The following is a 23047-nucleotide window of genomic DNA, read 5'->3' on the forward strand; positions in this document are numbered from 1 at the left end:
TCCTCACCATATAATCGAAAGGCCTTCAGGAAGTTTGAGCCACTGTCTGTTGTCGCCATGGTCAATTTTTCCCTGATGTGGTACTCAGAATGTATTTCCTCTAATGCAGCAGCACGGACATCAAATGTGTGCGAGCCTTTGACAGGTCTACAAGCCAATGCAGCGGAGTGCCTCTCCAGTGAGGTGTTGTCTATCCAGTGACAGGTGACACCTAACTAGCTACGTTGTCTGGCAGACCAGCAGTCTGTTGTGGTAGCAACATAGTTCACAGCACTCAGCTTTTTGATGATTATGCTCTTCTTGTGTTTTGCAGCTTCTTGTATTCTTGTGCATAACGTTTTCCTTGTCATTACTGTTTGAGGTTGCAAGGTTTCTATCAAAGTCTTGAAGGATGGCGTCTCAACCACAGAAAATGGTTGGTTGGCCTCACATACAAAATTTAGCACCAGCTTGTCAAGCGTTGCTTGTGTTACCCGTCCTGGGGCAGCGAAGGCTGTGATTTTTGCATTTTACACAAGAGTATCACTGGAAGAGGAGGACTTACGCTTTCTGTGGTTCTCTAGTAAGTCTGTGTACTTTGCCAGTTTGTTGGGGAGAACCCTCTGTGGATAAAAAAAAATCTGTAATTTTCATCATACACGTCAACTATGACAGACAAATTGAGAAATTTGTTTCCAGAAAATCACATTGTAGGATTTTTTATGAATTTATTTGCAAATGATGGTGGAAATAAGTATTTGGTCACCTACAAACAAGCAAGATTTCTGGCTCTCACAGACCTGTGACTTCTTCTTTAAGAGGCTCCCCTGTCCTCCACTCGTTACCTGTATTAATGGCACCTGTTTGAACTTGTTATCAGTATAAAAGACACCTGTCCACAACCTCAAACAGTCACACTCCAAACTCCACTATGGCCAAGACCAAAGAGCTGTCAAAGGAACCAGAAACAAAATTGTAGACCTGCACCAGGCTGGGAAGACTGAATCTGCAATAGGTAAGCAGCTTGGTTTGAAGAAATCAACTGTGGGAGCAATTATTATGAAATGGAAGACATACAAGACCACTGATAATCTCCCTCGATCTGGGGCTCCACGCAAGATCTCACCCCGTGGGGTCAAACTGATCACAAGAACGGTGAGCAAAAATCCCAGAACCACACGGGGGGACCTAGTGAATGACCTGCAGAGAGCTGGGACCAAAGTAACAAAGCCTACCATCAGTAACCCACTACGCCGCCGGGGGACTCAAATCCTGCAGTGCCAGACGTGTCCCCCTGCTTAAGCCAGTACATGTCCAGGCCCGTCTGAAGTTTGCTAGAGTGCATTTGGATGATCCAGAAGAGGATTGGGAGAATGTCATATGGTCAGATGAAACCAAAATATAACTTTTTGGTAAAAACTCAACTTGTCGTGTTTGGAGGACAAAGAATGCTGAGTTGCATCCAAAGAACACCATACCTACTGTGAAGCATGGGGGTGGAAACATCATGCTTTGGGGCTGTTTTTCTGCAAAGGGACCAGGACGACTGATCCGTGTAAAGGAAAGAATGAATGGGGCCATGTATCGTGAGATTTTGAGTGAAAACCTCCTTCCATCAGCAAGGGCATTGAAGATGAAACGTGGCTGGGTCTTTCAGCATGACAATGATCCCAAACACACCGCCCGGGCAACAAAGGAGTGGCTTCGTAAGAAGCATTTCAAGGTCCTGGAGTGGCCTAGCCAGTCTCCAGATCTCAACCCCATAGAAAATCTTTGGAGGGAGTTGAAAGTCCGTGTTGCCCAGCGAAAGCCCCAAAACATCACTGCTCTAGAGGAGATCTGCATGGAGGAATGGGCCAAAATACCAGCAACAGTGTGTGAAAACCTTGTGAAGACTTACAGAAAACGTTTGACCTGTGTCATTGCCAACAGAGGGTATATAACAAAGTATTGAGTAACTTTTGTTATTGACCAAATACTTATTTTCCACCATAATTTGCAAATAAATTCCAAAAAAATCCTACAATGTGATTTTCTGGATTTTTTTTCTTCTCATTTTCTCTGTCATAGTTGACCTATGATGAAAATTACAGGCCTCTCTCATCTTTTTAAGTGGGAGAACTTGCACAGTTGGTGGCTGACTAAATACTTTTTTCCCCCACTGTGTGTGTATATATATATACATACACACACACACAGACACACACACACAGTATCTCACAAAAGTGAGTACACCCCTCACATTTTTGTAAATATTTGAGTATATCTTTTCATGCGACATCACTGAAGAAATGACACTTTGCTACAATGAAAGGTATTGAGTGTACAGCTTGTATAACAGTGTAAATTTGCTGTCCCCTCAAAATAACACAACACACAGCCATTAATGTCTAAATCGCTGGCAACAAAAGTGAGTACACCCCTAAGTGAAAATGTCCAAATTGGGCCCAAAGTGTCAATATTTTGTGTGGCCACCATCATTTTCCAGCACTGCCTTAACCTTCTTGGGCATGGAGTTCACCAGAGCTTCACAGGTTGCCACTGGAGTCCTCTTCCACTCCGCCATGACGACATCACGGAGCTGGTGGATGTTAGAGACCTTGGTTCCCTCAATGAACTGTAGCTCCCCAGTGCCGGCAGCACTCATGCAGCCCCAGATCATGACACTCCCACCACCATGTTTGACTGTAGGCAAGACACTTGTCTTTGTACTCCTCACCTGGTTGCCGCCACACACGCTTGACACTATCTGAACCAAATAAGTTTATCTTGGTCTCATCAGACCACAGGACATGGTTCCAGTAATCCATGTCCTTAGTCTGCTTGTCTTCAGCAAACTGTTTGCGGTCTTTCTTGTGCATCATCTTTAGAAGAGGCTTCCTTCTGGGACGACAGCCATGCAGACCAATTTGGTGCAGTGTATGGTCTGAGCACTGACAGGCTGACCCCCGACCCCTTCAACCGCTGCAGCAATGCTGGCAGCACTCATACGTCTATTTCTCAAAGACAACCTCTGGATATGACGCTGAGCACGTTCACTCAACTTCTTTGGTCGACCATTTGGTCGGCCTGTTCTGAGTGGAACCTGTCCTGTTAAACCGCTGTATGGTCTTGGCCACCGTGCTGCAGCTCAGTTTCAGGGTCTTGGCAATCTTCTTATAGCCCAGGCCATCTTTATGTAGAGCAACAATTCTTTTTTTCAGATCCTCAGAGTTCTTTGCCATGAGGTGCCATGTTGAACTTCCAGTGACCAGTATGAGGGAGTGTGAGAGCGATGACACCAAATTTTAACACACCTGCTCCCCATTCACACCTGAGACCTTGTAACACTAACGAGTGAACATTTTCACTTAGAGGTGTACTCACTTTTGTTGCCAGCGGTTTAGACATTAATGGCTGTGTGTTGAGTTATTTTGAGGGGACAGCAAATGTACACTGTTATTCAAGCTGTACATTCACTACTCTACAATGTAGCAAAGTGTCATTTCTTCAGTGTTGTCACATGAAAAGATATACTCAAATATTTACAAAAATGTGAGGGGTGTACTCACTTTTGTGAGATACTGTATATATGTGTATATGTTTGGGAGGGAACAGCTATGTGTTTGATATTTTCTAAGAAGTGATATGTGTCCCTAAAATAACTGGGGTGCTTAGTGGAGAGGGGGTTGATATAATTAAAGATATTGTAGGACTCACTGTTGCAGTCAGAAACAATTTCTCTTCCGGGGGGAACCTCAACGGGTACTATCCAGGTTTCTGGTTCTTTGTGTATACACCCACTCAATTGGTTGGCACTTAAAATAGCCTTTGGGGGTTGAGTAGTCAAGTTGAAGCCGCAGTAGCGAATTTACTTGGCTTTGACGGCATTCTCGGTCTTCTTGGGGAGTAGCACCGCCCGGATGTTGGGTCCTCGTCGTTACGGAAGGCCAGCTGCAGGTGACAGGGGATGATGTGAGTTTGGGTGTTAGCTTCACACGCTAACGGCGGAGCTAACAGCTAATACCGGAGCAAACAGCGAATCAAACGGGCCTGGAGGCCATTTGTGGTCGAGGCGAGAAGGGATACAGCTACGTCCGTGTTTGGTTGTATTTGGAAGGGACTAGTTCGCTTCATGTGGACTCTTCATTTGGACTGGACTGATTGACTCGACATGTAGGCGGGGTTCGGGAGCTTCAGAGCTAAGGGCAGGGCTACAGATTAGGTGTCCCTAAAGAACTGCTTGTCTAACAGTAGTTCCGCATTACATTAATTAATTTGCACTCAAGTTTTATTTATTTTTATACTGTGTATTCTCCGTGTAAATTCATGTACCGTACCGAGACGCCCGTACCATTTCGGTTCAATACAAATACATGTACCTGTCACACTCTGGCTCCAGGACTTGTGTATTTGAGCCAGGGTGTATGTTGTTTTGTTGGGTTTTGGGTGATTGTTTATGTTTGCATGTCTGTCACGTTTATTTCTAGGTTGGGAGTTCTGGGTGTCTATTTCTAGGTCGTTGATTGGTGTCGTGTGACTCCCAATCGGAGGTAACGAGTGTCAGCTGTCGGCTCGTTATCTCTGATTGGGAGCCATATTTAAACTGTTGTGTTTCACTGTTTGGTTGTGGGTTTTTGTTCCATGTTTCTGTCAGTGTTACAGAGGACTTCACTATCGTCATTTGTTGTTTTTTCGTGGTTGCTTTATTTAATAAAGTCATCATGTTCACTCGCAACGCTGCGCATTGGTCTCCTCCTTTAGACGATCGTGACAGAAAAACCCACCATAAAAGGACCAAGCAGCGTGTCAAGCGGCAACAGGATCCACCTACACAGGATTTATATCCACCCATAAAGGATTCATGGACATGGGAGGAGATACTGGATGGTAAGGGTCCTTGGGCACAACCGGGAGAATATCGCCTCCCTCGTGAAGAGCTGGAGGCAGCTAAAGCCGAGAGGAGGCGATATGAGGAGGCAGCACGGAGGCAAGGCTGGAAGCCCGGGAGTACTACCCAAAAAAATTTTGGGGGGCACATGGCTTTAGGGCGCCTGGGCAGCAGGAGGCTGCCACAGGGAGATGTGGAGAGAAGGCTATCGGATTACGGGAGCCATTGGCGAGTAGAGGGAGGGAAGTTGTTGTCGCACGGCATGAGAGACTGAAGTGTGTTACCAGTCCGGTCCGGCCCGTTCCTGATCCCCAGTTAAGGCCAGTGGTGTGTGTTCCCGGCACGGACCGGCCTGTTCCTGCTCCACGCACGTATCCTACGGGGTGCGTCACCAGCCCAGCCCGGCCTGTTCCTTCAGAGCCGTCCGCCAGACCGGGAGCCGCTAGAGCCTTCCGCCAGACAGAATCATACACCTGCTATGGAATCAGCAGGAGCCGACGCAGCCTATGCTGGACTGGAGGCTCGGGTTCGTGACCGGCAGGAGCGGCTCATGCGGATGGGAGCCGTCCTGCTGGAGGTGATGACTGCAATCCGAGGCTGGGGTCCGCCTCCACCGCTAGCCGCCCAGCCAGCACCATCAGCCAGCCATGAGCAGCCAGACCCGTCAGCCAGCCATGAGCAGCCAGATCCGTCAGCCAGCCATGAGCAGCCAGATCCGTCAGCTAGCCATGAGCAGCCAGATCCGTCAGCCAGCCATGAGCAGCCAGATCCGTCAGCCAGCCATGAGCAGCCAGATCTGTCAGCCAGCCATGAGCAGCCAGATCTGTCAACCAGCCATGAGCAGCCAGATCCGTCAGCCAGCCATGAGCAGCCAGACCCGTCAGCCAGCCATGAGCAGCCAGATCCGTCCAGCCAGCCATGAGCAGCCAGATCCGTCAGCCAGCCAGAGCAGCCAGATCCGTCAGCTAGCCACGAGCAGCCAGATCCGTCAGCCAGCCATGAGCAGCCAGATCCGTCAGCCAGCCATGAGCAGCCAGATCCGTCAGCCAGCCATGAGCAGCCAGACCCGTCAGCCAGCCATGAGCAACCAGATCCGTCAGCCAGCCATGAGCAGCCAGATCCGTCAGCCAGCCATGAGCAGCCAGATCCGTCAGCTAGCCATGAGCAGCCAGATTCGTCAGCCAGCCATGAGCAGCCAGATCCGTCAGCCAGCCATGAGCAGCCAGACCCGTCAGCCAGCCAGGATCCGCCAGAGCCGTCTAGCCAGGATCCGCCAGAGCCGTCCAGCCAGGATCTGCCAGAGCCGTCCAGCCAGGATCCGCCAGAGCCGTCCAGCAAGGATCCGCCAGAGCCGTCCAGCCAGGATCCGCTAGAGCCGTCCAGCCAGGATCTGCCAGAGCTGTCCAGCCAGGATCCGCCAGCCAGCCAGGATCCGCCAGAGCCGTCCAGCCGGGATCCGCCAGAGCCGTCCAGCCGGGATCCGCCAGAGCCGACCAGCCAGGAGCCACCAGAGCCGTCCAGCCAGGATCCGCCAGAGCCGTCCAGCCAGGATCTGCCAGAGCTGTCCAGCCAGGATCCGCCAGCCAGCCAGGATCCGCCAGAGCCGTCCAGCCAGGATCCGCCAGAGCCGTCCAGCCAGGATCCGCCAGAGCCGTCCAGCCAGGATCCGCCAGAGTCGTCCAGCCAGGACCCGCCAGAGCCGTCCAGCCGGGATCCGCCAGTGCCGGTCCAGCCGGGATCCGCCAGAGCCGTCCAGCCGGGATCCTCCAGAGCCGTCCAGCCGGGATCCGCCAGAGCCGTCCAGCCGGGATCCGCCAGGAGCCGTCCAGCCGGGATCCGCCAGAGCCGTCCAGCCGGGATCCGCCAGAGCCGACCAGCCAGGAGCCACCAGAGCCGTCCAGCCAGTATCCGCCATTCAGCCTGGTACTGCCCCCTTAGTCCGGTACTGCCCCTTAGTCCGGTACTGCCCCTTAGTCCGGTGCTGCCCCTTAGTCCGGTGCCGCCCCTTAACCCAGTGGGGGTTTAGTTGGGGGGTGGTCATGTGGAGGAGGCTAGGGAAGCGGGTGGTGACTAAGGTGGGATGGGGACCACGACCAGGGGCAGAACCGCCACCGTGGACAGACGCCCACCCAGACCCTCCCCTAGACTGTATGCTGGTGCGCCCGGAGTTCGCACCTTTAGGGGGTACTGTCACACTCTGGCTCCAGGACTTGTGTATTTGAGCCAGGGTGTATGTTGTTTTGTTGGGTTTTGGGTGATTGTTTATGTTTGCATGTCTGTCACGTTTATTTCTAGGTTGGGAGTTCTGGGTGTCTATTTCTAGGTCGTTGATTGGTGTCGTGTGACTCCCAATCGGAGGTAACGAGTGTCAGCTGTCGGCTCGTTATCTCTGATTGGGAGCCATATTTAAACTGTTGTGTTTCACTGTTTGGTTGTGGGTTTTTGTTCCATGTTTCTGTCAGTGTTACAGAGGACTTCACTATCGTCATTTGTTGTTTTTTCGTGGTTGCTTTATTTAATAAAGTCATCATGTTCACTCGCAACGCTGCGCATTGGTCTCCTCCTTTAGACGATCGTGACAGTACCGTTCCACCCCTACATCCAACTGTAATCAAAATTGCCATAGTTTCAGTAAATGTGATTAGTATATGTTCTCCCTTTCATTTTTTAAAGGATGATATGGATGAGCCAGACCTGTGGGATGCATCAGTGGTCCTCCTTACAACAGTCAGTGATGATGCCACAAGCCCAGTTCACTACCACCCAGTGAGAGTCTCTGTCGTCCTAGAGGGTGATGTGGTTGTCAATCTCCCCAGGCTTGCTGATGCCTTCCTGGTAATGTTCGGCCTGATTTATGCACTACATCTCAGCTATCCCAAGGGACTGACAAACACTTTTGAGTTCACACAGAAAATCTTACTTGGTCTTGATGACTCTAAACTGTCACCCAAGCTGCAGAATCTTAAAAATGAGCTGATGTTGTATGTGTAACTGAAGATCCAAAAAGGAGTGGTGGATTCTGATGGCTCACTCTGTTAGAGCATAGTCCATAATGAGAATATGTCATGTCAGGTCCATGTTGAATACTGTTCAACTGTTTATGTTAAAGTTGCTGCTCTACTCAACGGGTTTTCAGCCAAATGGCACAAAGTACACAGTGTCTTTGTACGTTTTAATGTACATTTAATTGTTGTTAAACTGAAATTCAGGGTTGAATTAAGTGTTTATATATGGAGGATATTTTTATTAATAATTCAAATTGAAAGGCCAAAGGGAAAACGAAGCGAGATCAAATTAAAAATATTATTATTTTACTACACTACTAGGAAAAATCATGCCATAATTAAATTTAAAAAGTCAAATTTAAAATGCAAAGCTTCAACTGTCAGCTGGAAGTCGTTTCAGACCCTCCCACCAGCAGTTGGGCCATGCCTCCTCATTTACATTGACACCTGTCACTTCTAAATGAAAAGCTTAAATCAAAATGTAAAAGGTGAATCTGAAAATGTCAATGTCAAATGTAAAACGTAAAATTCAAAAGATAAAATGTCGAATTGAAAATTATAAAGGGGAAAGGCTAAAATAAAACAATTATATTTTAGATTTTAATTGAAGTATTTCCATTTTAAGCTTTTACATCATACATTTAATTATGGCATGATTTTTCCTAGTAGCGTAGTAAAATAATACTATTAATTTGATCTTGCTTCTTTTTCTCTTTGGACTTTCAATTTGAATTATGAATAAATATATCCTCCTTATTTATACACTATGGCATTTTGTTTTTAAAAGGTGTACTATATAGCTTTGGGAAGTGCATTTTTATCAGAAAGGAAAGCTCTTCATTGATACATTTTCATAAATAAATAAACTGTCCTCAAAGTTTCAGGCTACTTTACTTTAAAGTAGCCACCTTTCTAGTTGGAAACAGTGTTATAGGGACTTTATTTTCTTCTGAGGATGGGATGTTTATTCAGTTATGGAAATGGTTAAATACTTTTTATTGTCTTATTAATATTGTTAATTTTGCTTTTCGAGTTTGAATTAATTTTCTAAAACTATACAGTGCACCCTGAAGTTGCTAGATTTGAACCAGATAGCCAAAGGAAGGCTAAACACTGCCTTTGTACATGTTAATGTACCGTTTTGAAATTTTAGCAGTTTTAGTTGTGAAGAATTTACAAGCAATTTGTTTATACATTGCTGCACTGCAAGTTTACAACCAGATGGCCAAAAGCGTGGCTTTGTAATTGTTTATTTAATTCTCTTTTTAATTCCTAATTATTTGTATTACTATTATTGTTATATTACTATTATTATTAAATAGATTGTTTCATTTTGTGCTAAAAGGCACAGGTGTGGGCAAATAATCTTTCTAAACAAATGTTTGGTCACCACCCAAGACTTGCTGATGCCCTCCTGGTAATGTTGTATTAACAGTTTATAAGCTATTTGTGATATAATGATATTTTCTTAATGTAATTTTAGCTTTTCTGAGTTTGAATATGTTCTACTATTACATAGTTCATCTTAAAGTATAAACAAAATGCCCAGAAGTAGACTTGTTAATTGTTATTTTTTATTAATGTTTTTTTATTTCATATTTTTTTGCTAAAAGACTGGGCAAGAAAAGTTTATACTAAACGTCTGAATAGATGATGTTTTTTTGTTTGACCTTTAAGTCAAGAGTACTTATTATTTTTAAGGCAATCAGTTGCCACAAATATTTTAAGTTTGGTGGTAAATGATTTTGAGTTGTAACAAGTCTATGCTTTTGAGTTATGGGTAATCAGAAGATTGATTGAAAAAACGAATAAATGTTAAGTTAACTCAGGATATTTATGTTTCATTTTCATGCTTGAAATTATTAAGTTCTCTTGAGATATTGCAATGAGAAAGATGAATAAATATTCTGAGTAGCATAAACTGAAAATGTTTGAGTTGGCTTAATCAGTACATTTAATTATAATAAAAATTACATTTAACATGAACTCCAAATATATAAGCAATGATATACTCAAATGTTTGAGTTTATGAACTCAAAAAAACAGTGGCAACGGATTGCCTCACTTTCTTAAAGTTCTGCTTACTTATTCGGGTTTACAGTGATATGTCTGTGCTATGTGCAGGCAGCTAGTATAATTATTGTTTGTGAAGTAAGTATGGTGATTATTATTAAGGTTCTGGTCGTCTGAGATACCAACAAGTAGGCTATACAATATCAAGACATATGTATTTTTCTATTAGTGTATTTGAGTTTGTTCTGTCGTTTCTGGATGATTAAATTGAAATTGCATCCAACTTTATATGGCTTGTTTTAGATATAGTGATATTTGAGAATTGATTTCATTTCAAATAACTGAAAGTGAGAGGTTGTAATCTGAATAAAGGGGGGAAATGCCATTTATTGAACGTGGTGAGACAGTCTTACACATTTCTAGAGAACCAGTTCGGATTTAAGTATAACTTTTGTATGACTGAAGCTTTTAGTGGAAGGTCCAAGCTTAAAATATTTAATCAATTCTGTCCTCTCTATTGATATTCATTTTATAAATAGGCCCGTTTAATTTTGTCTGGCTTGCTGTTCCAAATCAAATGGAATATTTATTTTTCATATCAATTAAAAAACTGTTCGCTAGGTGTAGGCAAGACCGTAAACTGGGATAATACTATAGAGTTAATCAGTGTAATGTGAGGCTTCTTGTTTGCACGGGCAATGTCTCCGGCCAACTCCAGGATCTCAGCAGTCAGGCACTCGAGCACGGCAGCCAGGTAGACTGGTGGGACAGCGCCCACACGCTCGGCATAGTTGCCTTTGCGCATCAGCCTGGGCATCTCGTAATCCATCTTGATTTAAATGTTCATGTAAAATGTGTTCCCAACATTGAAAGAATGTCTGTGTTTGTGTGTGATTTTTTTATTCCAGGAAGATGAAGGGGGTGATGTCCTGCAGGACCTAGCAAAACATGCAAGTAAAATCGTTGTGTACTAACCTGGGATATTTACGTTAAGGATTATGTTTACCAATAGATGACAGTATTGACTCAATACGGGGTTTGCTTTCCGCTATCCGTAGCTGTTCAAATGTCTGACATATAACCGTGCTCGAGAAAGCCACAGGTAGCGTAATGTATTTCAGCAGATTTCGTGCGTTTCTGTGTGAAAAGACACGAATTTATGTGCTACTTAATTCGTGCGAAAAGACACCAATTTGACCAGTAAGCTACACACAACAACCATAAACGGATAGCCTATTTTTCTTTATTATAGTTGTGAATATACAGAAATGTTGTCTTTATTTAATAATGTTTCAAACATTGTAGTTGTATGCCTATGTACTGTTTGATATTTTCTGAACATAATTTGTGAGAAAATACACACATTTACGTGGAAAAATTGTTTTATTACATTTTAGTCATTTAGCAGATGCTCTTATCCAGAGCGACGTACAGGAGCATTTAGGGTTAAGTGCCTTGCTTAAGGGCACATCGACAGATTTTTCACCTAGTCGGCCCGGGGACTAGAACCAGCGACCTTTCGGTTACTGGCACAACGCTCTTACCCACTAACCTACCTGCCACCCTTATTAATGTTAACGCTGTTTTCTATGCTTGATTTCGATTAATACTTTGGGATACTAGTGCACTTTTGGTCAGAAAGGCCCCTTTTCCGTGTAGGCAACAGTACACGATTTTCTTCATAATGCATATCATATTTCGTAGAGTCTAAATTACACAATTTTCTTCATTATTCATTTAATACATGTTAAAGAGGTTAATGTAAAAATAATGAAATATGTCGGCTTTCACTTATGGCACTTCCAAGGCCTTTCTATTGTGGTTATGTCAATCATATTATATACTTAGGCTATTGTAACGCGTTCAACCAGTTAGCAAGTCAGAAATGTCCGTTTCCTAGTACCGACTAGCACTTGAATGCTGTATTATGCCAACTTCACATTCTCGTGGAAAATGGGAAGTTGTAACTCCCACATGATTGTGTTCAAGTGGTTTTGAAGTCGGAACAATTCTTAAACCAATAAGATTGGCAACAACATTTTCACTATTTCTCACTTGTAATTCCTACTTGGAGGGTCATTCAAGTGAAACTTCCCAGTCGGAACTAGTTATTTCCGATAACTCTGATAGCACCCTGAACACGACATTAATATGTGTGATCGACAACAGTAGGGTCTGGGTCCCGGCGTGTCCAGTCCCCATACCCATTCCATAGGAGTGAGTGTCAGTAGTCTACTATATGTCCGTGCTATGTGAAGTAAGTATGGTGATTATTATTAAGGTTCTGGTCGTCTGAGATACCAACAAGTAAGGCTATACAACATACAATATCAATAAATATATATTTTCTCCTATTAGTGTATTTGAGTTTGTTCTGTCGTTTCTGGATGATTTAATTGAAATTGCAACCAACTTTCTATGGCTTGTTTTAGATATAGTGATATTTGAGAGATTATTTCATTTCAAATAACTGAAAGTGAGAGGTTGTAATTTGAATAAAGGGGGGAAATGCCATTACCGAACATGTGGTGATTAGAACAAAATATTTCACTCTTGACTTTGATGAATATTATCGCGCGGCAGTGTCCTAATGCCTGCGCGCAGTGGACTATTGGCCTCGTTTGCCATAGCAGGCTGACATTAGATTAGAACACAAGATTTCACTCTTGACTTCAGCGACTATTATTGCGCATAAAGGGCCGGCAGTGTACTTTTGCGCGCACATTGTGCTTTTGCCTGCGCGCAGTTGCATCCGCGCAGTGTACTATTGGCCTCGTTTGCCATAGCAGGCTAGCATTAAATTATAACACAAGATTTCACTCTTGACTTCAGCGACTATTATTGCGCATAAAGGCCGCCGTGTGCTTTTCCCGCCCTGTGTGTTTTTGCCCCGCTGCGGTCACCGCGGTTTTTTTCCTAGCAGGCTAGCATTAAATTATAACACAAGATTTCACTCTTGACTATGGCGACTATTATTGCGTGTAAAGGCCAGCAGTGATCTATTGTTTTGGGCGCGCAGTGTATTATTGCGGGCGCACGCAAAGTGTATTGTTTTTTGGCGTACAGTGTGTTTTATGGGCGCGCAGTGTATTGTTTTGGGTGCGCAGTGTACTGTTTTGGGTGCGCGGTCAAAAAAAAGAGAAGCAAAGCATCCCTTCCGATAGCCGACAGAGGAGGCCTCCGTAACGGGCCAATCGGGGTGGTGGGGAGATGGTGTCCAATCAGCAGATGCCACTGCCGGCTTTATACATTTCACATGGGCATTTCGAGGCTATACTCCGACTGTCTAAGAAGGAAGCTAGCGCCATGGCCAGAACCAAGCAAACCGCTCGCAAATCCACCCGTGGCAAAGCCTACAGGATGCAGCTCGCCGCCAAGGCTGCGCGCAAAGTCAACATGTAAGGAAAATCGTTGTGTACGAACCTGGGATATTTACGTTAAGGATTATGTTTACCAATCGATGACAGTATTGACTCAATACGGGGTTTGCTTTCCGCTATCCGTCGCCGTTTAAATGTCTGACATATAACCGTGCTCGAGAAAACCACAGGTAGCATAATGTATTTCATCAGATTTCGTGCGTTTCTGTGTGAAAAGACACGAATTTATGTGCTACTTAATTCGTGGGAAAAGACAGCAATTTAACACACAACAACCATAAACGGATAGCCTATTTTTCTTTATTTTCTTTATTATGGCTAATTAAACGTTATGAATATACAGAAATGTTGTCTTTATTTAATAATGTTTCAAACATTGTAGTTGTATGCCTATGTACTGTTTGAGATTTTCTGAACATCATTTGTGAGAAAATACACACATTTACGTGCAACTTAATTCGTGGGAAAAATTGTTTTATTAATGCTAACGCTGTTTTCTATGCTTGATTTCGATTAATACTTTGGGACACTGGTGCACTTTTGGTCAGAAAGCCCCCTTTTCCGTGTAGGCAACAGTACACGATTTTCTTCATAATGCATTTCATATTTCGTAGTCTAAATTACACAATTTTCTTCATTATTCATTTAATACATGTTAAAGAGGTTCATGTAAAAATAATGAAATATGTCGGCTTTCACTTATGGCACTTCCAAGGCCTTTCTATAGTGGTTATGTCAATCATATTATATACTTAGGCTATTGTAACGCGTTCAACCAGTTAGCAAGTCAGAAATGTCCGTTTCCTAGTACCGACTAGCACTTGAATGCTGTATTATGCCAACTTCACATTCTCGTGGAAAATGGGAAGTTGTAACTCCCACATGATTGTGTTCAAGTGGTTTTGAAGTCGGAACAATTCTTAAACCAATAAGATTGGCAACAACATTTTCACTATTTCTCACTTGTAATTCCTACTTGGAGGGTCATTCAAGTGAAACTTCCCAGTCGGAACTAGGTATTTCCGATAACTCTGATAGCACCCTGAACACAACATTAATATGTGTGATCGACAACAGTAGGGTCTGGGTCCCGGCGTGTCCAGTCCCCATACCCATTCCATAGAAGTGATTGTCAGTAGTCTACTATATGTCCGTGCTATGTGAAGTAAGTATGGTGATTATTATTAAGGTTCTGGTCGTCTGAGATACCAACAAGTAAGGCTATACAACATACAATATCAATAAATATATATTTTCTCCTATTAGTGTATTTGAGTTTGTTCTGTCGTTTCTGGATGATTTAATTGAAATTGCAACCAACTTTCTATGGCTTGTTTTAGATATAGTGATATTTGAGAGATTATTTCATTTCAAATAACTGAAAGTGAGAGGTTGTAATTTGAATAAAGGGGGGAAATGCCATTACCGAACATGTGGTGATTAGAACAAAATATTTCACTCTTGACTTTGATGAATATTATCGCGCGGCAGTGTCCTAATGCCTGCGCGCAGTGGACTATTGGCATCGTTTGCCATAGCAGGCTGGCATTAGATTAGAACATAAGATTTCACTCTTGACTTCAGCGACTATTATTGCGCATAAAGGGCCGGCAGTGTACTTTTGCGCGCACATTGTGCTTTTGCCTGCGCGCAGTGTGCAGTTGCATCCGCGCAGTGTACTATTGGCCTCGTTTGCCATAGCAGGCTAGCATTAAATTATAACACAAGATTTCACTCTTGACTTCAGCGACTATTATTGCGCATAAAGGGCCAGCAGTGTACTTTTGCGCGCACATTGTGCTTTTGCCTGCGCGCAGTGTGCAGTTGCATCCGCGCAGTGTACTATTGGCCTCGTTTGCCATAGCAGGCTAGCATTAAATTATAACACAAGATTTCACTCTTGACTATGGCGACTATTATTGCGTGTAAAGGCCAGCAGTGATCTATTGTTTTGGGCGCGCAGTGTATTATTGCGGGCGCACGCAAAGTGTATTGTTTTTTGGCGTACAGTGTGTTTTATGGGCGCGCAGTGTATTGTTTTGGGTGCGCAGTGTACTGTTTTGGGTGCGCGGTCAAAAAAAAAGAGAAGCAAAGCATCCCTTCCGATAGCCGACAGAGGAGGCCTCCGTAACGGGCCAATCGGGGTGGTGGGGAGATGGTGTCCAATCAGCAGATGCCACTGCCGGCTTTATACATTTCACATGGGCATTTCGAGGCTATACTCCGACTGTCTAAGAAGGAAGCTAGCGCCATGGCCAGAACCAAGCAAACCGCTCGCAAATCCACCCGTGGCAAAGCCTACAGGATGCAGCTCGCCGCCAAGGCTGCGCGCAAAGTCAACATGTAAGGAAAATCGTTGTGTACGAACCTGGGATATTTACGTTAAGGATTATGTTTACCAATCGATGACAGTATTGACTCAATACGGGGTTTGCTTTCCGCTATCCGTCGCCGTTTAAATGTCTGACATATAACCGTGCTCGAGAAAACCACAGGTAGCATAATGTATTTCATCAGATTTCGTGCGTTTCTGTGTGAAAAGACACGAATTTATGTGCTACTTAATTCGTGCGAAAAGACAGCAATTTAACACACAACAACCATAAACGGATAGCCTATTTTTCTTTATTTTCTTTATTATGGCTAATTAAACGTTATGAATATACAGAAATGTTGTCTTTATTTAATAATGTTTCAAACATTGTAGTTGTATGCCTATGTACTGTTTGAGATTTTCTGAACATCATTTGTGAGAAAATACACACATTTACGTGCAACTTAATTCGTGGGAAAAATTGTTTTATTAATGCTAACGCTGTTTTCTATGCTTGATTTCGATTAATACTTTGGGATACTGGTGCACTTTTGGTCAGAAAGCCCCCTTTTCCGTGTAGGCAACAGTACACGATTTTCTTCATAATGCATTTCATATTTCGTAGAGTCTAAATTACACAATTTTCTTCATTATTCATTTAATACATGTTAAAGAGGTTCATGTAAAAATAATGAAATATGTCGGCTTTCACTTATGGCACTTCCAAGGCCTTTCTATAGTGGTTATGTCAATCATATTATATACTTAGGCTATTGTAACGCGTTCAACCAGTTAGCAAGTCAGAAATGTCCGTTTCTTGGTACCGACTAGCACTTGAATGCTGTATTATGCCAACTTCACATTCTCGTGGAAAATGGGAAGTTGTAACTCCCACATGATTGTGTTCAAGTGGTTTTGAAGTCGGAACAATTCTTAAACCAATAAGATTGGCAACAACATTTTCACTATTTCTCACTTGTAATTCCTACTTGGAGGGTCATTCAAGTGAAACTTCCCAGTCGGAACTAGGTATTTCCGATAACTCTGATAGCACCCTGAACACGACATTAATATGTGTGATCGACAACAGTAGGGTCTGGGTCCCGGCGTGTCCAGTCCCCATACCCATTCCATAGGAGTGAGTGTCAGTAGTCTACTATATGTCCGTGCTATGTGAAGTAAGTATGGTGATTATTATTAAGGTTCTGGTCGTCTGAGATACCAACAAGTAAGGCTATACAACATACAATATCAATAAATATATATTTTCTCCTATTAGTGTATTTGAGTTTGTTCTGTCGTTTCTGGATGATTTAATTGAAATTGCAACCAACTTTCTATGGCTTGTTTTAGATATAGTGATATTTGAGAGATTATTTCATTTCAAATAACTGAAAGTGAGAGGTTGTAATTTGAATAAAGGGGGGAAATACCATTACTGAACATGTGGTGATTAGAACAAAAGATTTTACTCTTGACTTTGATGAATATTATCGCGCGGCAGTGTCCTAATGCCTGCGCGCAGTGGACTATTGGCATCGTTCGCCATAGCAGGCTGACATTAGATTAGAACATAAGATTTCACTCTTGACTTCAGCGACTATTATTGCGCATAAAGGGCCGGCAGTGTACTTTTGCGCGCACATTGTGCTTTTGCCTGCGCGCAGTGTGCAGTTGCATCCGCGCAGTGTACTATTGGCCTCGTTTGCCATAGCAGGCTAGCATTAAATTATAACACAAGATTTCACTCTTGACTTCAGCGACTATTATTGCGCATAAAGGGCCGGCAGTGTACTTTTGCGCGCACATTGTGCTTTTGCCTGCGCGCAGTGTGCAGTTGCATCCGCGCAGTGTACTATTGGCCTCCTTTGCCATAGCAGGCTAGCATTAAATTATAACACAAGATTTCACTCTTGACTATGGCGACTATTATTGCGTGTAAAGGCCAGCAGTGATCTATTGTTTTGGGCGCGCAGTGTATTATTGCGGGCGCACGCAAAGTGTATTGTTTTTTGGCGTACAGTGTGTTTTATGGGCGCGCAGTGTATTGTTTTGGGTGCGCAGTGTACTGTTTTGGGTGCGCGGTCAAAAAAAAGAGAAGCAAAGCATCCCTTCCGATAGCCGACAGAGGAGGCCTCCGTAACGGGCCAATCGGGGTGGTGGGGAGATGGTGTCCAATCAGCAGATGCCACTGCCGGCTTTATACATTTCACATGGGCATTTCGAGGCTATACTCCGACTGTCTAAGAAGGAAGCTAGCGCCATGGCCAGAACCAAGCAAACCGCTCGCAAATCCACCCGTGGCAAAGCCTACAGGATGCAGCTCGCCGCCAAGGCTGCGCGCAAAGTCAACATGTAAGGAAAATCGTTGTGTACGAACCTGGGATATTTACGTTAAGGATTATGTTTACCAATCGATGACAGTATTGACTCAATACGGGGTTTGCTTTCCGCTATCCGTCGCCGTTTAAATGTCTGACATATAACCGTGCTCGAGAAAACCACAGGTAGCATAATGTATTTCATCAGATTTCGTGCGTTTCTGTGTGAAAAGACACGAATTTATGTGCTACTTAATTCGTGCGAAAAGACAGCAATTTAACACACAACAACCATAAACGGATAGCCTATTTTTCTTTATTTTCTTTATTATGGCTAATTAAACGTTATGAATATACAGAAATGTTGTCTTTATTTAATAATGTTTCAAACATTGTAGTTGTATGCCTATGTACTGTTTGAGATTTTCTGAACATCATTTGTGAGAAAATACACACATTTACGTGCAACTTAATTCGTGGGAAAAATTGTTTTATTAATGCTAACGCTGTTTTCTATGCTTGATTTCGATTAATACTTTGGGATACTGGTGCACTTTTTGGTCAGAAAGTCCCCTTTTCCGTGTAGGCAACAGTACACGATTTTCTTCATAATGCATTTCATATTTCGTAGAGTCTAAATTACACAATTTTCTTCATTATTCATTTAATACATGTTAAAGAGGTTCATGTAAAAATAATGAAATATGTCGGCTTTCACTTATGGCACTTCCAAGGCCTTTCTATTGTGGTTATGTCAATCATATTATATACTTAGGCTATTGTAACGCGTTCAACCAGTTAGCAAGTCAGAAATGTCCGTTTCTTGGTACCGACTAGCACTTGAATGCTGTATTATGCCAACTTCACATTCTCGTGGAAAATGGGAAGTTGTAACTCCCACATGATTGTGTTCAAGTGGTTTTGAAGTCGGAACAATTCTTAAACCAATAAGATTGGCAACAACATTTTCACTATTTCTCACTTGTAATTCCTACTTGGAGGGTCATTCAAGTGAAACTTCCCCAGTCGGAACTAGGTATTTCCGATAACTCTGATAGCACCCTGAACACGACATTAATATGTGTGATCGACAACAGTAGGGTCTGGGTCCCGGCGTGTCCAGTCCCCATACCCATTCCATAGGAGTGAGTGTCAGTAGTCTACTATATGTCCGTGCTATGTGAAGTAAGTATGGTGATTATTATTAAGGTTCTGGTCGTCTGAGATACCAACAAGTAAGGCTATACAACATACAATATCAATAAATATATATTTTCTCCTATTAGTGTATTTGAGTTTGTTCTGTCGTTTCTGGATGATTTAATTGAAATTGCAACCAACTTTCTATGGCTTGTTTTAGATATAGTGATATTTGAGAGATTATTTCATTTCAAATAACTGAAAGTGAGAGGTTGTAATTTGAATAAAGGGGGGAAATGCCATTACTGAACATGTGGTGATTAGAACAAAAGATTTTACTCTTGACTTTGATGAATATTATCGCGCGGCAGTGTCCTAATGCCTGCGCGCAGTGGACTATTGGCATCGTTTGCCATAGCAGGCTAGCATTAAATTATAACACAAGATTTCACTCTTGACTATGGCGACTATTATTGCCTGTAAAGGCCAGCAGTGATCTATTGTTTTGGGCGCGCAGTGTATTATTGCGGGCGCACGCAAAGTGTATTGTTTTTTGGCGTACAGTGTGTTTTATGGGCGCGCAGTGTATTGTTTTGGGTGCGCAGTGTACTGTTTTGGGTGCGCGGTCAAAAAAAAGAGAAGCAAAGCATCCCTTCCGATAGCCGACAGAGGAGGCCTCCGTAACGGGCCAATCGGGGTGGTGGGGAGATGGTGTCCAATCAGCAGATGCCACTGCCGGCTTTATACATTTCACATGGGCATTTCGAGGCTATACTCCGACTGTCTAAGAAGGAAGCTAGCGCCATGGCCAGAACCAAGCAAACCGCTCGCAAATCCAACCGTGGCAAAGCCTACAGGATGCAGCTCGCCGCCAAGGCTGCGCGCAGGAGAGCCTCCCCGTTACAGGCCTGGCACCGTGTCTCAGAGAGATCCGTCGTTACCAAAGCTCCACTGAGCTGCTCATCCGCAATGTGCCCTTCCAGCGCCTGGGGAGAAAAATCGCCCTGTTCTTCAAGACCGACCTGCGCTTCCAGAGCTACGCCGTGATGGCCCTGCAGGAGGCCAGCGAGGCTTACCTGGTCGGTCTGTTTGAGGACACCAAACTGTGTGCCATCCACGCAAAGAGGGTGCATATCGTGCCCTAGGACATCGAGCTGGCCCGCCTTATTTGCAGAGAGCGCGCGTAAATTATGAAGTGATCTCCAAAATCCCACCTCAATATTTCCATCAAAAAGGCATAATTGATCTATTTATACGTGGTCCTCTGTAGCTCAATTGGTAGAGCATGGCGCTTGTAACGTCAGGGTAGTGGGTTCCATCCCTGGGACCACCCATACGTAAACATGTATGCGCACATGACTGTAAATCGCTTTGGATAAAAGCGTCTGCTAAATGGCATATTATTATTATATACGCGCACGTCTACATTTCCAACCACTTCGCCGGGAAAGAGCGACGCTACCGGCTACGGAAGAGACACCAACGGCCGGGTGAGTCCATTCAAAGCTACGTGGCTAATCTGAGGGATTTGGCTAGCTCTTGTAACTACGGGACACTTCAGGACGAGATCATCAGGGATCAGTTGATAGAGGGGACGTTATGTGAAAAGACATGGGAGAAACTGCTTTTGGAATCGGATAATTTACAACTAGATGGAGCTATTAAAATAGCACTCCACGTTGAAGCGGCGTTGGAATGCTCTTCAATGCTAACAGACAGCTCTGCAGCATACACTCGGCCCCCAGCCATTCTCACACAGCAGCTTCAGCCCGAGCAGGCGCACTACAACGATCACGCGCTGCGCACGCCCTCCCACGTCGATAGCTGCATGGACACAGACACCGGCATGCCCGTGCAGCAGGCACACAGACAAACCAACAGAAGTAGCTGTGGCAACTGTGGGGCTAGCTCTCACAATTCAAGGGCTTCAAACTGCCCAGCCCGTGGGAAAATATGCAAGAACTGTTCAAAATACAATCACTTTGCGAAAGTGAGTGTGTCGTTCGGCCCCTGCTACTAGCTCTAAGTTGTCGATCATCCAAGTGTCAGACTGGGTCCGAGCCCGACGGCCTCAGCAGTACAACAAAATGCCCTCATTCTGGTCGGACCCCTTGCAGGTCAGTCGACAACTGGGGCCCGCCATATTTCATGATGAGCAATGGATCACGCTGGCACGCCAGCCGCCTCAGAAAAGTCCCTGCCCCTCGAGGAACACAAAGGCACACAAAACAGACATGCAGGCCAGAGACGCCACCGGATGGACCTCCTCCACCACTACCACCCCGAGCCCCAGCCTCTGTGGGCTCCCCAAGGGCCAGATCCACAAGCGGTGGCGGATGAAGAAAGGCCTATGCGGGCACGAACTCGCCCTGCTTATCTGGGGGACTACTTAACCTCTTTTCATTCTTAGGCTCCGTTAGGTGTCTTAGTCAACCTCCAGGTTAATGGACTGAACTGGCTAGTTTGGAGAGTCCATCCGTTTAAGGGTTAATGTTTATTTCTTACAGGTATCACTCTAGGTTCTTGCCCTATGGACATTTTATATATGGTACCAGTCCCTGGTTTTGGAAAAGGGGGGAAATGTTATGTATGGTACGACGTGCTGTACGTCGTACTGTACGTTGTTATGGTTTACGATAGTGTGCTGCTTTACGGATGAATGGGTTGTCAGAATTGTGGCACATGTCATTAAACGACAGAGTGATGTACAATGTGAAACTGTGCAGATGTCCGTTCTTCTACAGCTAGGCTAGATATAACAAATATGACTCAAGTAAAAGTAGTCATCCAAATAATTACTTGAGTAAGAGTAAAAAAGTACTTGGTGAAAAAACTACTCAAGTACTGAGTAACTGTTGAGTTACTTGAGTTTATTTTTTAACACAAGGCAACAATCAGACAGACAAAAATACAAAATAATCATCTTTAGGCAAATTATAGTTCATCCAACAATAAAATAAATTAAAATGAATTACAAAATAGCTTAAATTAAAATAATTCCGGTAAATTCAAGTACTTATCAAATAAAATAATAATAATAAAAAAATAAGCACAAGTAACACACATTTCCAAACCTTTATACTTTTTTTTACCAGGCAGAACTAGAATGAGGCAGCCCATAAACTCTCATAAACTGTGTATGTGTGTGTCTCCACAGTGACAGAACAACAGAAGGAAACACAAACATTTCATACCAGGTATGCTGAACAGAAAACTGCACACCAGAAGGAAGCGGTCAACATAAAATAATCAATAGGTGTTGATTAGGCCTACTCGTACCTTTGTATTGCATGGCAAGCAACAGCCCTTTTTCTGTGTGCCTAGAAATTAATACTCTGATCTGTGATTAGGCCACACTGCACATCTCACTGAGCAGAGGAAAAGAGCAGCAATACACATCAACTGAAAAAGCACCAGTCCATGATAGATGGCCAAATAAAACAATATTGCAGGCCTAGTATCCCAGAACACAAATTAAGCTGAATGCATGTTCTCTAAAAGGCATCAGAGGAGAGTGATGTAGTTGTAGATGGGGCATTATGTTTACTTCCCAGCTCCAATATCTAACAAGAAAAGTCAGCAAAAAAAAGTCACACTTGTCCCCACCCCCCAAGATAAGCAGCATAAAGCATGTATGATGTGTCTTTACAATGGAGTTATACATTAATAGCTCTGTGCTCTCTAGCACAACCATTACACAGTTAAGGGGATTACACGCTTTGCTCAAAAGCAGCTGAGAGAGGAGCAGCTTCCCATCTAGACTCCCACAGGCAGACAACAGATTTGGCAATATTCTAACCTTTAGGCTGACACTGGCCCTTTGACTGGTTGACTTCAGTCAACACTCCAGGAACTCTTTGGCACAGTAACATGAAAACCCTTTTATATTGAAGGCCCCACTGGGAGTTTGTGTGTGTGTGTCAAAACATGCAGAAACAAACTATTTCACCAAAGAATCGCTCAGTGATGTCACTATTAAGCTTCAACAGTAGCTGGCTCTCAAGGTTCTTGCTGTGAAGCTGTGA

Source organism: Coregonus clupeaformis, chromosome 19, assembly GCF_020615455.1.
Source record: "Coregonus clupeaformis isolate EN_2021a chromosome 19, ASM2061545v1, whole genome shotgun sequence".
NCBI lineage: Eukaryota > Metazoa > Chordata > Actinopteri > Salmoniformes > Salmonidae > Coregonus > Coregonus clupeaformis.